Here is a 15,439-nt window from a genome sequence, read left to right on the forward strand (position 1 = left end):
GGCTACCAGCGCTCCGTACATGCGTGGGCTCGCGGTATATCCTGCGACCCTGGACTCTAGCGAGGACTCCCGCGTCGACGTCTTTCTACTGTGGCAGCATTCACGAAAGCACGCGGACTGTGTCGTGTTTGCGTGAACCACCGCTGCCGGTCATACACCTGTAACGCCGCCGGGTTTGGACAATGGGTGTGGTTGGCATGCAGGCCACGGGCGCCGGTGAAGACTGACGGTGGTGCACGCACGGTGTGGATAAGGATGCCGATGCGCGCAGCCATTGGCATCCCGAGACTCCATAACGGGACACGAACCCACCATCCTTTTGGCGTATAGCACATGCACAACGACGGAGTAGTTTTGACTCGTGACTTCGATAGATTTCACAATAGTTTTGTACGTGTTCATCTATTCTTCAAATTGGCCAGTAATGGCAAGAACGAACGATCACGCGACGAGAACAACGACGGGGCTCCTCACAGCATGGACTCCGTCGCTCCACGTGTACGAGCCTGCAAGATATTTCCTCTTCATACGCCGACTTTTCTTCCCGGTCGCGGCGATCTTTATCGTGAAGGTCTTCTTCTCTCCGGTGCGTGCGAAGGCGAGGCTCGTCGGCGAGACCTTCACGGAGAAGCCCATGGGCTCGACCACGGCGACGCTGTAATGCGCCCCGTGCTCGCCGACGTTGGTCACCGTCCGGTGCACGGTGGTGGACCCGTTGAGGCCGTGGATGGCGACGGAAGGGTAGTTGAGCTCGTGCGGACGCGGCGGGCTCGCCGGGCACGGGAACGAGCGGTCGAGCTGCGCGCCGCCGCTGGCGCAGGCGTAGAGGAGGTAGTCCTGGAAGGACGCGTCGTACACCAGGCCCGGGTCCATCGCGTGCTTGGGCCTGATGTGGCCCGAGCCGTAGTCCATGGGCCCCGCCGCCGTTCCGTCAGCGTTCGTTATTGGGCCGCCTTCCGCGTTGTTGGTCGTTGCTGTAAAAACCATACACAAAGAGATCACGTGGGCCCACTTCCACCACCATTCTCAATCAATGTAAAGAAAAGCAGAACTTGGCCCTATGGCATGCAAATCGCGTTGCCGAAGCAGGCATTACCGGTGGTCATGATGGCTGATCGGATTGCCGCAGCGCTCCACTCGGGGTGGGCACACTTGAGGAGGACGGCGATGGCGGAGACGTGCGGGCACGACATGGATGTCCCCGAGATGATGTTGTACTTCACCACGCGATTGTCGCCGTCAAGCTTTGTCGGCGACGACGCCTCGCTCCACGCCGCCAGGATGTTCAGGCCTGGCGCCGTCACGTCAGGCTGCATGCACACATTCATTATTAGCACAGATGCTACAGTAGTAACTAAAGACATATCCATCTAGAGAAGATGCAAATACCTTGAGAATGCTGGGCTCGAGGACGTTGGGGCCACGCGACGAGAACTGCGCCATCACCGGCGACGGCTTGACGTCCACGACTGTCCTCGAGCGCTCCAGGTAAGCGGCTGGGTTCGTGCTGTAGTTAATGTATAGTTGAGGATGGTGTCGACGTCGGCCATGGAGACTGCCGTTCCCGGGAGCACGTGCGCGTCGACGGGCACCTCGCTGCCGTACATCGGCGGGTTGCCGAGCACAATCGCCGCGCCGCCCGCCCGCTTCACCTCCAGGCCTTTGCCCAAGGCCGCTCCCCCTCAAGCACACCACGATTTTGCTCGCACCTTCTGCGGCGACAGTGAATTTGGCAGGCATTGGCTGCGTCCAAACACAAAATTTGAACCTTGTTCGATTAGCAAGTGTGTCCGCTGAGTGATAGTGAGTGCTAATGTTGTCTACTCTTTTAGGTCACTACTTTACAGTGATCTAAAATGTCTTACAAAAGTTTACAGAGAGAGTACTTGGTAACGTTGGCGAGAGTGCCAGGAACCACGGCGTGTGCTGCATAAACCATTCGATACGTCCTGTTCGCCGGCAGTTGATATGGTGTTACCGTTTGTCCCTGATATGAAAGTACGGTAAATCACGCGTCAGTCCATTTTAATTAAAATAAAAAACAAGGATAACGTGCGTTAAATGACATGAATTTTCTTAGGCGTTTACCATGATCACCATGCCATTACCAAGCCTGATGGGCGAGTTGAAAGAGCGGTCGATGCTGCTGGCGCCGACCGTGAGTACCCACGGCGCAAGGTTCGACACAGTGGCCGGCGCGGGGCCAGAGTTCCCAGCGCTGCACACGACAACCAGGCCGCGCCTGGCGGCGTGCAGCGCGCCGACGGCGATGCCGTCGTCCGGTAGCTGATAAGTAAATAGGCAGTTTTTTTATTAAATTAATTCATGAATAAATCATGAGCATGACATGAACAGCATTGATAACACACTGATTACGATCTAACAGAGCATGTACTACGCACATAGTAGAAACACCTACGCATATCGTTAGTACTGCTACAACAGAAAGAAATACGAGAGGGATAAGCGATGTATACCCTCCAATCGGCCACGCGGCGGCGGTGGCGGTGGCAGCAGCCGCGGCATCCTCGGCGGCCTTCTTGTCGGCCTCGGCCTTCTCAACGGCGGCACGGTCGGCGTCGGTCGACATGGTGATGACGAAGATGGTGCGGACGTAGATGAACAGAAGCGAGCAGTCGCGTAGTCGCTACCCAAAAACCTAATCGCCCCTCTCCCGTACAGGATCCGCAGAGGCGGGTTTCGGAGGCCTCCTCTCCCGTCAACCGTGTACGCAGTGAACGGGGTGGAGTCGCCGGCGGCAGCAGCAGCAGAGGAACGACGTGGGCGTGGAGGCGGAGATGGAGATGCGTTCTGTTTTCGCGGCGGCTAGGGTTGGCAGCGCCCCACATATATATGTGCGGCCGCGCGTGGAGAGACGTGGGCTGAACCCACGTCCAAGTCGGTAGCCCATGATCCGACGTCTCGGATCGTGGCCCTACCTGTCAAAGACTCTCCGTTCCTGACCGGCAAAAAGAGGCGCATAGGAGTGAGCTCGGCTCGGCTCAATCCGGCAACCCGCGGCGCGTCGTGGCGAGGCGTGGCGTGACGAGGCGAGCGGAGGAGGAGGAGTGCGCGAGGGCTTCTTTTCTTCTCAAGCTCCAATAGCATGAGGAAGAGAATCCCTTATAAACCACTCCACTCTCCTTCCACTAGCGGTATAGGACTAAACTTCCCACCACCTTGTCATGCCACCTACATGGGCCCTTAGAGATTAAATCTGAAATTGTCATATGGGCTCTAGGCCCATCTCATATTTCAACAATCCCCCACCAGATCTCAGGGGCCCACTTGTCCTTTGTTCCAAATGCTGTTTTGATATACCAGCATCTCAGTGGAGACCGATTAAGGTTGAGCTCCACCTATACCAAGTAGTTACACTCCTTCACAACTGAACAATGGACTATGCCTTGAATTGTCAGTTTGGCGTCAAGAAGTTTCACCACAAGTCTCACTGATACGAGGCTGCCGAAGGCCGACCCCTTGGGTGGAGCATATTAGTCACACTCCTGGCCTGTTCATGAGCTTGCTAGAGATCACCCCAATCTCATAGACTGTGACCAGCAGTCGGCCTCATATAGGTGTGTTCCTCCAAAGATCGCTCTGTCGGATAGCATCTTTCTTATACATATAAGCCTTGGAACACATTAAGACAGTAGTCATCCTTCCATACAGTTTCCGAGAGTATTGCATCTCCAATGGAGTGGGTTAGTAAAGTTACTCTCCTCAGTTCACCACTGGCTTGTTTTTCCCAGGTCCTACTTCACGGGATCTCCGATCACATAGGTTGGGTTACTATCATGGCAACTCATGTGGGTCTCATACCCATCTCCCTTGATGCGCTATCTATCACAACACGTGATAGCCCTTTAGTAAAGGGATCTGCCAGATTCTTAGCCGTTTGAATATAATCCAACGCTATCACTCCGGAGTTCCTCAATTTTCTGACAGCTTTCAATCTCATTCTTATGTGTTTGTTGGACTTCATGTTGTCCTTTGAACTCTTCACCTTGACAATAATTGTTTGATTGTCGCAGTTCATAAAGATGGTCGGAACCGGCTTCTCAACCACTAGCAAGTCCATCAACAGATCTCGAAGCCATTCCGTTTCGCCACCCGATGTGTCTAATGCTGTTAATTCTGCTTCCATTGTCGATCTTGTTAAGATCGTTTGCTTGCAAGACTTCCAGGAAACAGCACCACCTCCAAGAGTAAACATATACCCAGTTGTGGCCTTCATCTCATCAGCATCAGAGATCCAATTCGCATCACTATACCCTTCAAGTACCGACGGGTATCCGGTATAGTGAAGTCCATAGTTCATAGTACCTTTCAGATAGCGCATAACTCTCTCAAGAGCACGCCAATGTACATCGCCCGGTTTGGAAACAAATCAGCTCAGTTTGCTAATAGCAAATGCGATGTCAGGCCTCGTTGCGCTCGCTAGATACCGGAGTGAACCAACAATCTGAGAGTATCTCAATTGATCTATAGCTGTGCCTTTAGACTTTCGAATCAGCACACTAGAATCATATGGTGTTTGAGATGGTTTGCAGTCCGAATATCCAAAGCGACACAACACCTTCTCAACATAATGGGATTGCAGAAGTGTAATCCCACCATCATCATCTCTCAATAGCTTGATGTTCAAGATAACATCAGCCACTCCAAGGTCCTTCATCTCAAAGTTCTGAGATAGGAAAGACTTAACCTCCTCGATCAACTTGAGATTAGTTCCAAATATCAGTATGTCATCAACATACAAACACAGTATAACTCCTTCGCCCGCACCATAGCGATAGTATACACATTTGTCGGCCTCATTAACAACAAAGCCAACAGATGTCAACGTTTCATTAAACTTGTCATGCCATTGTTTAGGTGCTTGTCTCAGGCCATACAAAGATTTCACCAACTTACACACCTTTCCTTCCTGACCATCTATCACAAAGCCATCAGGCTGTTGCATATAGATTTCCTCCTTTAGCTCTCCGTTCAGGAAAGCCGTCTTAACATCCATCTGATGAATGAGAAGACCATGTGAGGCCGCCAATGAGAGTAATACTCGAATGGTGGTCAGTCTGGCCACAGGTGAATAAGTGTCGAAGAAATCTTCTTCTTCTTTCTGGGCGTAGCCCTTGGCCACAAGCCTAGCCTTGTACTTTTCTATCGTACCGTCGGGCCTAAGCTTCTTCTTGAACACCCACTTGCATCTCAATGGTTTGCAACCATAAGGACGTTCAGTAAGCTCCCAAGTCCCGTTAGCCATGATGGAATCCATCTCGCTATGGACCGCATCCTTCCAATAGTCAGCTTCTGGAGATGCATACGCTTCTGAAATAGAAGTGGGATTATCCTCCACGAGGTATATGAAGAAATCATCACCAAAGGTCTTTACAGTCCTTTGTCTCTTGTCCCCACCAAGGGTTCCTCATTATCCTCCTCAGGATTTTCATCATGGGTTTGTTTATAATATTCCATCGGAATGGCAGGTTCAGGAGTCTCCTCAGATTCCTATCTAGAAGTGCTTTGTACATCTCTCATGGGGAAAATGTCGTCAAAGAATGTAGCATCCTTAGACTCCATAATTGTACCGACCTTCATGTCAGGTACCTCAGATTTCACTACTAGAAATCTATAGGCAACACTATTCATAGCGTAGCCCAAATTAACACAGTCCACAGTCTTTGGTCCAAGCTTACGCTTTTTGGGGATCGGCACATTAACTTTCGCCAAGCAGCCCCAAGTACGTAAGTACCAGAGTGTTGTCCTTCTCTTGGTCCACTTCTCATAAGGAGTGATCTCGTTATCCTTTGTCGGAACTTTATTCAGGACATGACATGATGTCATTATAGCCTCCCCCCACCATGCCTTGGATAAACCCGACGTATCTAACATGGCGCTAACCAAATCAGTTAGAGTACGGTTCTTCCGCTCGGCAACCCCGTTAGACTGGGGTGAGTAGGGAGGCGTCCTCTCGTGAATAATACCGTGTTCCGCACAAAAGGCATCAAACTCTTTCGAGAAGTACTCTCCACCACGATCTGACCGGACTCGTTTAATTTTCTTTTCAAGTTGATTCTCAACTTCTGCCTTATAGATTTGAAAGTAGTGTAGAGCCTCATCTTTAGTATTTAACAGATACACATAGCAATATCTAGTGGAATCATCTATCAAAGTCATGAAATATTTCCTTCCACCTTTAGTCAACACACCATTCATCTCACAAAGATCAGAATGTATGAGTTCCAGTGGCGCCAAGTGTCTCTCCTCTGCTGCCTTGTGAGGCTTGCGAGGTTGCTTAGATTGCACACACGAATGGCACTTAGAACCTTTGGCTATAGTGAAACTCGGGATTAAATTCGATTTTGCTAGCCGCGTCATAACGCCGAAACTAATGTGACAAAGACGTGAATGCCAGACTTCAGATTCATTAACACTCAAATGAATATTGTTCACGACTTTATTACGTAGATCTGCAAGAGAAAGGCGGAACATGCCTCCGCATTCATAACCCTTTCCAATAAATAGTCCATATTTCGTAATAACTAATTTATTAGACTCGAATACCAACTTAAACCCTTCTCTACATAGAAGGGAGCCACTAACGAGGTTCTTCTTGATGGCGGGGACATGCTGCACGTTCTTCAGCTGCACGATCCTTCCCGAAGTAAACTTCAGATTGACCGTGCCAACACCAAGAATAGAAGCACTCGCGCCATTCCCCATCAGTACGGACTCGTGACCTATGGCCAGGTAAGAAGAAAACAATGAAATGTCAGCACACACATGAACACCTGCACCTGTGTCGACCCACCAATCGGTGGACGGCCAAACTGAAAATACAGCAAATAAATTACCGTACCCAGATGCACCACTCTCATTGTTGCTCACAATCATATTGACAGACTTGGAGTCCTGCCCTGGCTTCTTGTACTTGTTTGGGCACTTGTTGGCCCAATGTTCAACCGAACCACAAGTAAAGCAGCCCTCATCCTTCTTGTTCTTCTTGAAGGTCTTCTTACCCTTCTTCTTAAAGTCGGCATTCTGTTGGACACCGTTCTTTCCCTTGGGCTTGTGGGAATTGGAGTTCTTCTGATGCACCATATTGGCCACAGAAGTTCCTTCGACCCTTTTTCCGTGCGAGTCCTTTGCCCTTGAATTCTGCTCAACACTCAGATGGCCAATGACATCCTCCACAGAGAATTCACGCCTCTGATGTTTTAGAGTGGTGGCAAAGTTCCTCCAGGAATTGGGGAGCTTAGCGATTATGCAGCCCGCGACAAACTTGCCCGGTAACTCGCACTTAAGAAGCTCAAGCTCCTTAACAATGCATATTATCTCATGAGCCTGCTTCAATACAGGATGGTTTTCAACCATCTTGTAATCGTGGAACTGCTCTATAATATACATCTCGCTCCCTGCATCAGCCGCCCCGAACTTAGATTCGAGCGCCTCCCACAAGTCCTTGGCAGACCGCACATGCAAATATGCGTCAACTAGCTTATCTCCAATCACGCTCAAAACTGCCCCGAGGAACACGACAGTGGCCTCCTTGAACGCCTTCTCCTGTTCAGGAGCGATCGTTCCTGTGGGAGTCACACCGGCGACCCAGAACACGTTCATGGCCGTGAGCCATAAGGTGGTTTTAGTCTGCCAACGCTTAAAGTACGTCCCCGTAAACGGGGACGGTTTCAGTGCAGCAGCAAAACCAGAATTCGAAAAACTCCTACACAAATTAGGTTTTTGGATTGATAAGTAAATAGGCAGTTTTTCGATTAAATTAATCCATGAATAACTCATGAGCATGACATGGACAACATTGATAACACACTGATTACGATCTAACAGAGCATGTACTACGCACATAGTAGAAACATCTACACATATCGCTAGTACTGCTACAACAGAAAGAAACACGAGAGGGATAAGCGATGTATACCCTCCAATCGGCCACGCGGCGGCGGTGGTGGTGGCAGCAGCCGCGGCATCCTCGGCGGCCTTCTTAGCGGCGGCACGGTCGGCGTCGGTCGACATGGTGATGACAAAGGTGATGCGGACGTAGATGAACAGAAGCGAGCAGTCGCATGGTCGCTACCCAAAAACCTAATCGCCCCTCTCTCGTACAGGATCCGGAGAGGCGGGGTTTCGAAGGCCTGCTCTCCCGTCAACCGTGTACGCGGTGAACGGGATGGAGTCGCCGGCGGCAGCAGCAAGAGAGGAACGACGTGGGCGTGGAGGCGGAGATGGAGATGCGTTCTGTTTTCGCGGCGGCTAGGGTTGGCAGCGCCCCACATATATATGTGCGGCCGCGCGTGGAGAGACGTGGGCTGAACCTCAAAGACTCTCCGTTCCTGACCGGCAAAAAGAGGCGCATAGGAGTGAGCTCGGCTTGGCTCAATCCCGCGGCGCGTCGTGGCGTGGCGTGGCGTGGCGAGGCGAGCGGAGGAGGAGGAGTGCGCGAGGGCTTCTTTTCTTCTCAAGCTCCAATAGCATGAGGGAGAGAATCCCTTATAAACCACTCAAACTCTCCTTCCACTAGCGGTATGGGACTAAACTTCCCACCACCTTGTCATGCCACCTACATGGACCCTTAGAGATTAAATCTGAAATTGTCATATGGGCTCTAGGCCCATCTCATATTTCAACAATCCCCTGTGGCTGCTTTCCGGAGGACACGATGGAGACGCTCATCACGTCGACACCGTCGCCGACCGCATCGTCCATGGCCGCGAGCATGTCGGCGTCGAAGCATGTGTTCTCGATGCTGGGGTTGGGCCCCGGTATGGGCCAGCACACCTTGTAGATGGCGAGGCGGGCGAGCGGCGCCCCACCCGAGGCCGTGCCGGCCGCGAACCCCCCGAGCGCCGCCACGCCTGGCACGGCGCGGCCCGCGACGGTGGACGCGGTGTGGGTGCCGTGGCCGTCGTGGTCGCGTGGCGAGCGGCACGCGTTCGTGGTGTTCAGCCTGCCGTGCTGGGCCTCGTAGGCCTTGAGGTAGTACCGCGCGCCGATGACCTTCCTGCGTGCCGGTGTACGTATGAACTGTAATCTGTACTACTTCTCTATCTCTACTACTTAAAAATAACATAAACTTCCCATTTCACATTTCTTCTCACCATCCTTTCGTCAAACCTTTCATGTATATAATAATCAATCATCTTAATTTACTTACCTTCTAAACCAATTACAATTTAATTTACTTAACAAACTTTTAATTAAAATATAAGGTAATTCATGGTCAGAATTCGATGACCATTTATTTAGACAATCGCATTATTATTGACAGGCAAATCACAAGCTAACATATTAGAATATTTATATCCCGTTGCAACGCATGGATTTTTTTTTTTGAAATTACACACGGACATTGTTCTAGTCTCTCTAAAAATGCGTATGGAGACAAGCACAGTGACGAATATCCAGGTTAACAATCATCTGATTTGGCCTATTCTTACAACAGTTGAGTAAACAAATTTGCATAATATCACATCGATTTTCTACAACTATCGAGGGAGTAAAATCTCACGCTGTCAGGCTGACAGGGATCTCGTTTTGCACGGAGTGCGAGGAAAAGGCGTCACGGGGTTCTACCTTGGGCCAGTTCTTTAGTCACCTGCCCACATAATCAGCAGTCCAGTTCCTTTTTGTAATTCCAGCCTGAGATTGTTGTATGAGTTTTTTTTATTTTTTGCGGGGAGATTGTTGTATTAGTTGTATGCTGAAATGTCCGTAACACCTCTAAATTGAAACTGAGTATTGTATTGCTAACACTAGGTTATTTTAGACAGTTTCATATCTCATATGAACATGAAAGCGAGTTGCAAATATCATAAAGTGTATATATGCATTTTAATTACAACATCCATATTCATACTAAGTCAACTTGCAACATACAATTTTTTCACTATATTTGCAAATATCATAAAGTGTATATACGCTTCTGCGATTTTGATTCCTTGGACCGTGATTCTTCAGAATCGACCGAAAAGAACTGGCCCCTAATCTGCTGCATAAAGAGAAAACTACTCTATGACAGACTGTTTGTGTTTGTACGTCTGCTACTGCTAACAGTGCTAAGCCATGCAGGCAGAGATTACAAAACAAGCTATGCACTGCAGTGAGTCGAGAAGTCGCCAAGCTGGAGTCTTGCGCCCGAGCTGGCCTGCCATCTCGGGTTTTAGTTCGGACGTGCCCGGTCTGGTCCCGGTTAAAGCGTGCAGGCAGCCACTAAACCGTAGGCGGAATAAATTCACCCAGCTAACCCTTTTATGTAGCGCCGACCTATTAAGTAGCACCTAACCGACAGGCGCTACACTCCTGGCCAGTGTGGCACCCTGGGGCCAGACCGGGCCTCACCCCTGGTTGTGCGGCGCCTTGGTGAAAGGAGCTGCACTACCTTGTGCAACACCTAGATGAAATGAGCTGCACAATCACTTATGCATTTGTTTAAGTCTTATTGAAAAAAATGATTCACACACATATTACATACTGTATTTGCAGTTTCTGCAGATTAAAAGAGTGTAGCGCCTAACGCTCAGGCACTACAGCAGACAGTGTAGCGCCTAGCACTCAGGTGCTACACTGCCACTTAGCATTTTCAGTTTATCTTTTGTTCTATCTTGTGCAAATATTCATGTTATGCATTTCAGTTTATCTTTTGTTCTATCTGCAGAGGTTCCTACAGACAATGAGAGCGACACAGGTTGCGTTGATAGTGTGGTCAAGCATTCTGATAATTCTTGGTTATAGCCAGTTGTGGGCAATATGTTCGAGGTACAACAAAGTACCACTTCTCATTTAGCTGACGTTCTAGTTTTTTCAGTCCAAAAGTTAAACATTTATTTCTTGGCTCATGTCAGAATCTCAGTCTGTTAAAAATCTTATACTGAACCTGACTGATTATTTGCTTGAATTTTAGCAATTAGCATGCCATTTTAACATGTGTTCATACAGTGTACCAAATATGCAATTATGGATATTTTGTTGTTGCTTTTTTGTTATACTATCCTGGTCCCTCCGGCCCTCCATTACCGTCCACTTTGTGTCCCCATCAGTTTGAATAATGGGGGTCACTTTACGTAAAGCGTAATATGCCGATGTGTTAAACAAAGAGTGGGCAAAAATATTCAAAAGTCATTGGAACATAGTAACTACTACCTTCGTCCTGGTTTATAAGTCCCTTTTGTATTTTATATGCCAAATTTTGACTAGAGATTTAACTAACAAAATATTAATGCATGTCGTTGGTTTGTATTTAAACATAGTTTTCAATTTAATTATTTTTTATGATGTGCACTAACATTTTGTTAGTAAAATTTAAAGTCAAAATTTGGCACAGAATAAAAGGGGGCCAATAAACCAGGACGGAGGTAGTACCTTCGCATCTAAGACAAGAATAAGAACATTAACAGTATGCCGATTGTGCAGCTCCTTTCACCTAGGCGCTGCACAACGAGGGGTGGGGCCCGGTCTGGCCCTGGGTGCCACGCTGGCCAGGAGTGTAGCGCCTGTCAGTCAGGCGCTACTCAGTGTAGTGCTGTGCCGGCCTGTCAAGCGCTACACAAAAAAGTTAGCTGGTGAATTTGTTTCGTCCACTGTGAAGTTTGTGAAATAGATGCGCCTCGAGGCCAGTTTTGTCCATTTTACCGTGTGTGTGGTGGTTCTCGTTTGGTCATCAGTCAGTCGTCACTGTCTTGTCATCTCAATCGTAGGTCGATGCACTGCATGTATGTCTGCCTTTTGTTTTGTAAGTTGCCTTAGTTCGATATTGTTATGATTTTTAGTTAGACGGAGTGATCGATCCATATGGTCACACGATAGAAGACGGACGGCAAGAGGCCGTCCGTATGTCCCCTGTTTCCAGCAAGAATCAGACTACTATGTTAGTTGGGAGAACCTGAGGCTTCTTAGAGCTCAGCCACTCTCGGCCGTCGGATCGGGTGGTTTGATCGGATCTGGGCCGTCGGATCGACCCCTGGAACGACCTCGCTCATCGGATCGAAGAGGCACTCCTGTAGGAATGAATAGTTTCACCTCGACCGTGCCACCGCACGTAAATAGCTTGCCCCTTGGAGGGCATTTTCGTCATTTCACATGTGGCTATATATTGCAACATCTCCTGTGGAAACCTAGCCGCCGCCCTGCTCCTCCCGCACTCGCTCCTCCATCGCCCCTCCTCTTCCTCCCGCACTCGCGCCGCCCCACTCCCCATCGCACAGCCATCGCCCCCGCGCTTCCGCCCCTCCTCCCTGTTCCTCTCCCGTCGCCAAGCTCGCCGCCACCACTGCAGTTCCCATCGAGGTCGCCTCTCGCCATCACCGGGAGGAGAGTGACCAGGATCTCGTGCTGAGGTGAGATGCCATCGCATGGGGAAGAGGCACCCGGAGCTGGTCCGGGGCTCGCCAAGGCTCCATGGTGGCCGCTCATTCCCCTGGTGCCCCCGCCCCATCTCCTCTCACACTTCTCGTCACCGAGCTCGAGCTGCAGAGGCGTGCCGCTACACGGATGGACGAGAGGATCTTAGGTCGGCCCACCCCCTCACCTTTTCTTGCTTATACGTCGCCACCTGTGAGAGCCAGGAAGATGAGGAGGAGGCAGTGAAGGACATGGTTCCCTTTGTTTACCCGTCGTTCGTTGATTTGGAATCTCGTTTGGTTGCAGGTCCCCTCGTTCTTCCAGTCTTTCCGCCGGATCTACTGATGCACTCGTCGATCTCTAGGTATTTGTCTATTTTCTCCTGTTCTTGGTGATTGGATGATGCTAATCCCTATTTTTCCCTTCCTATACCTGCAGTTGGTCCTCTGTGGCTCAATCCCCTGGTCGATGCCTCCTTCGATCTCTGCCTGCTCGTCTCCGTTTACTGATCTGCAGGTCAACCCTTCTTCTCCCCATCCTTTATGCTCCCCTTCTTTTCCAGAGCTAGGTACACGGTTGTATGGTGATATGCTGGTTGTGCATAGGCTGGCGAATAAGATCCTTCTATTTCTTGTCTTGTTTCTGATACAACCAAAAGTATCATTCACTTTGTGCACTAGTTTTTTGTGTGGTTGCCTTGCCTTTTGTCCCTTCCTGGTAGGGCCGAAACTTGTTCCTTTGTGCATGGAATGTTCATGTTTTTTGTTCTTTTGTGTATGGATAAGAGTATTTGGGGCTTGGCTTAATTAGGAAGGAAATTCTATGTGGATAAATCGTTACTCGGCCAGTTCTGTTGTTGGCCTCATGTTAGATAAATTTCAGGCTTCGTATTTGCTTTATGAGCTTGGAGATGGTCACATGTTCAGTTTTTTACTTTCTGCACTGCTCGATAAATCAATGACTTTTGATTCAATATCTGGCCTAGGTAGCTATTCATCTTGCATCAATTTGTGTGTAGCCAAAGAATGTTGGTTCCATCCATCTTGAGTAGGTTTTCTTGAGCTCAGTAATTAATTTTTATGGAAAGTGTGTTTTGCCGAGTAATAATTATATAGGCTAATGCATGTCCCAATTTAGGATTACTGTTACAATTACACCATTTGCGGTGTTCCTGGATTCTGGTGATGTAGTTTCAGAATATCCTTCTTTTAGTCTGATAAAAGGGGATTTTTCGTTTGTACGTTAGCAAGGTGTCTGAAGATATATATCTCGGCAAAAGATACAAAAAGGGTCGTCATACAGGGAATGGGAACACGATAAGATTGACTGGTAGATTACTTTGCTTCAGTTTAGGAGGTTCTGATGTGGTGGTCTTGATGTAACTGGAGTATTCAGTGTGAAGTTTGTGGTCTGCACCTCTTTTTTTTCTTAAGAGAACACCTATATTTTTTATATCTAAAGAGTTACTGTGACTACCATGGGACTTGAGTATTCGGTCCGTGTACTTCCAAGGTCTACATCTTAACATGAACCAAGCACTAGGACTGACATGTAACTTGAGTATTCAGTCTGTGCAAGGAAATGTGATGCTTGGTCTGAAGCCAATAACAATCTTTCTACATGTAAGAAGTTGAGGTAATATATTTGTTTCCATTGGGAAAAGGAATTCTATTGTTCTTGTGGATATATGTTATGTATTTTGTCAAAGCATGTGCGTCTGTAAACTTTGTTTTTTTAGTATAGCATGGTTGGGACTGAGGTTCAGAGTTTTGTTTGTGTCTAGGTATATATGTACAGGCTTATTTTAGTACCATGTTCTATTTCTCCCCATCTGTAGTGCAACATTATTGATATTTGTGCGTAGACATGGTATTTTTTTCCCTTAGGTTTCTTCGGCGATTGTATTTTTATGCTCTGCTTATTTGTGCTGCTATGTAATATTCATGTCAATGCCTACTAGGTACATACTTACCTTGTGCATTTGTTGGTCATGTCTTAAAATCAAGACTGTATTGTATATTCTTCTAACAAACTAAGTGGTAGGATGGTTCGATAGTCCACAATATGAATCTTTTAAATTATAACCGAGTTTTAGTACACCACGTCGATTAACCTGTGTCCGAGGCGAACATGCGAATGTACACCACGTCAATTAACCTGCGCCCGAGTAGAACATGAGAATGATACTCGATATGGTCCCACTTATTTTGGTTCACAAAATGCAGTAGGTAAGGAATTCATTTATTTTAGTTCCTGAATAGATTACTATTTGTAGTGTTAGTGCAAGGCAAGTATGTAGTTGTCGCCCAGGCGAAGGCGAGAAGAAGGGTGCATCATCTGGGGTCATGTATCCGGCTACAGTTCTTACCATAAGTATGACGCAATGAGGTGATTACTGTTATTCTGCCAGTCGACGTCGCTTCCATTGAAAATGTACCCATGTTTATTGTCTGATATAATTTTTCCCCTTGTGTCCATGGTTTTCAGGTCTGAACCATCTGTTCCTGTTATTGCCCCAGTGAGTGCGGGCAAGAAAGGCAGGAAGAAGTAATCCCATCCCTTCGGTTAGGTATTTATCTTCTCTGTTCTACCTTGCTTTGATGTGCATGTTACTATTTCCTTGCTTTCATGTGTATTGATTGTTCTACTTCATTTGTCCTCTGTTATTATTTTACCTTGTATCAAATCATGGAGTGCTTTGGGCCCTCGCATGATGTGCACCATCCTTTGGAGTGCTTTTGGGCCCATGCATGTACTTGCCAATAGATTTGACTTTATTGCCTTGCCTTGATACAATGGTACTATAGATTTGACTCAGGCAATAAATTGTGGGATTCAGAAACAGTGTGCAGTATAATTGTATCAAATCTATTGGCATTTGTCATTATGCTTATTGATATATATCCTCCCCCCCTGAACTATTATTACAGCTGCTCTTGGCCAGGGGCGCAATGTACGTAGAGGTGTTCAATAGAGGGGTCATTCTGCCGCCCTAGAGCATCAGGAAGAGGAACAGCAGGACCGGGCCGCCCTACACTGTTTAACATTCAGTTTTGTTTTCTCAGTTCTTTCTAGAAGATGACAT

The 15,439-nt window shown here is 48.0% G+C and overlaps 1 pseudogene; it reads right to left on the minus strand.

Annotated features, from left to right (window-relative positions):
• Positions 1 to 351: 351 nt before the first annotated feature.
• LOC109775635 (subtilisin-like protease SBT5.6) lies at positions 352 to 12,315 on the minus strand (annotated as a pseudogene).
• Between the last annotated feature and the right edge of the window lie 3,124 nt (positions 12,316 to 15,439).

This window comes from Aegilops tauschii, chromosome 3 (genome assembly GCF_002575655.3).
Source record: "Aegilops tauschii subsp. strangulata cultivar AL8/78 chromosome 3, Aet v6.0, whole genome shotgun sequence".
Taxonomy (NCBI): Eukaryota; Viridiplantae; Streptophyta; class Magnoliopsida; order Poales; family Poaceae; genus Aegilops; species Aegilops tauschii.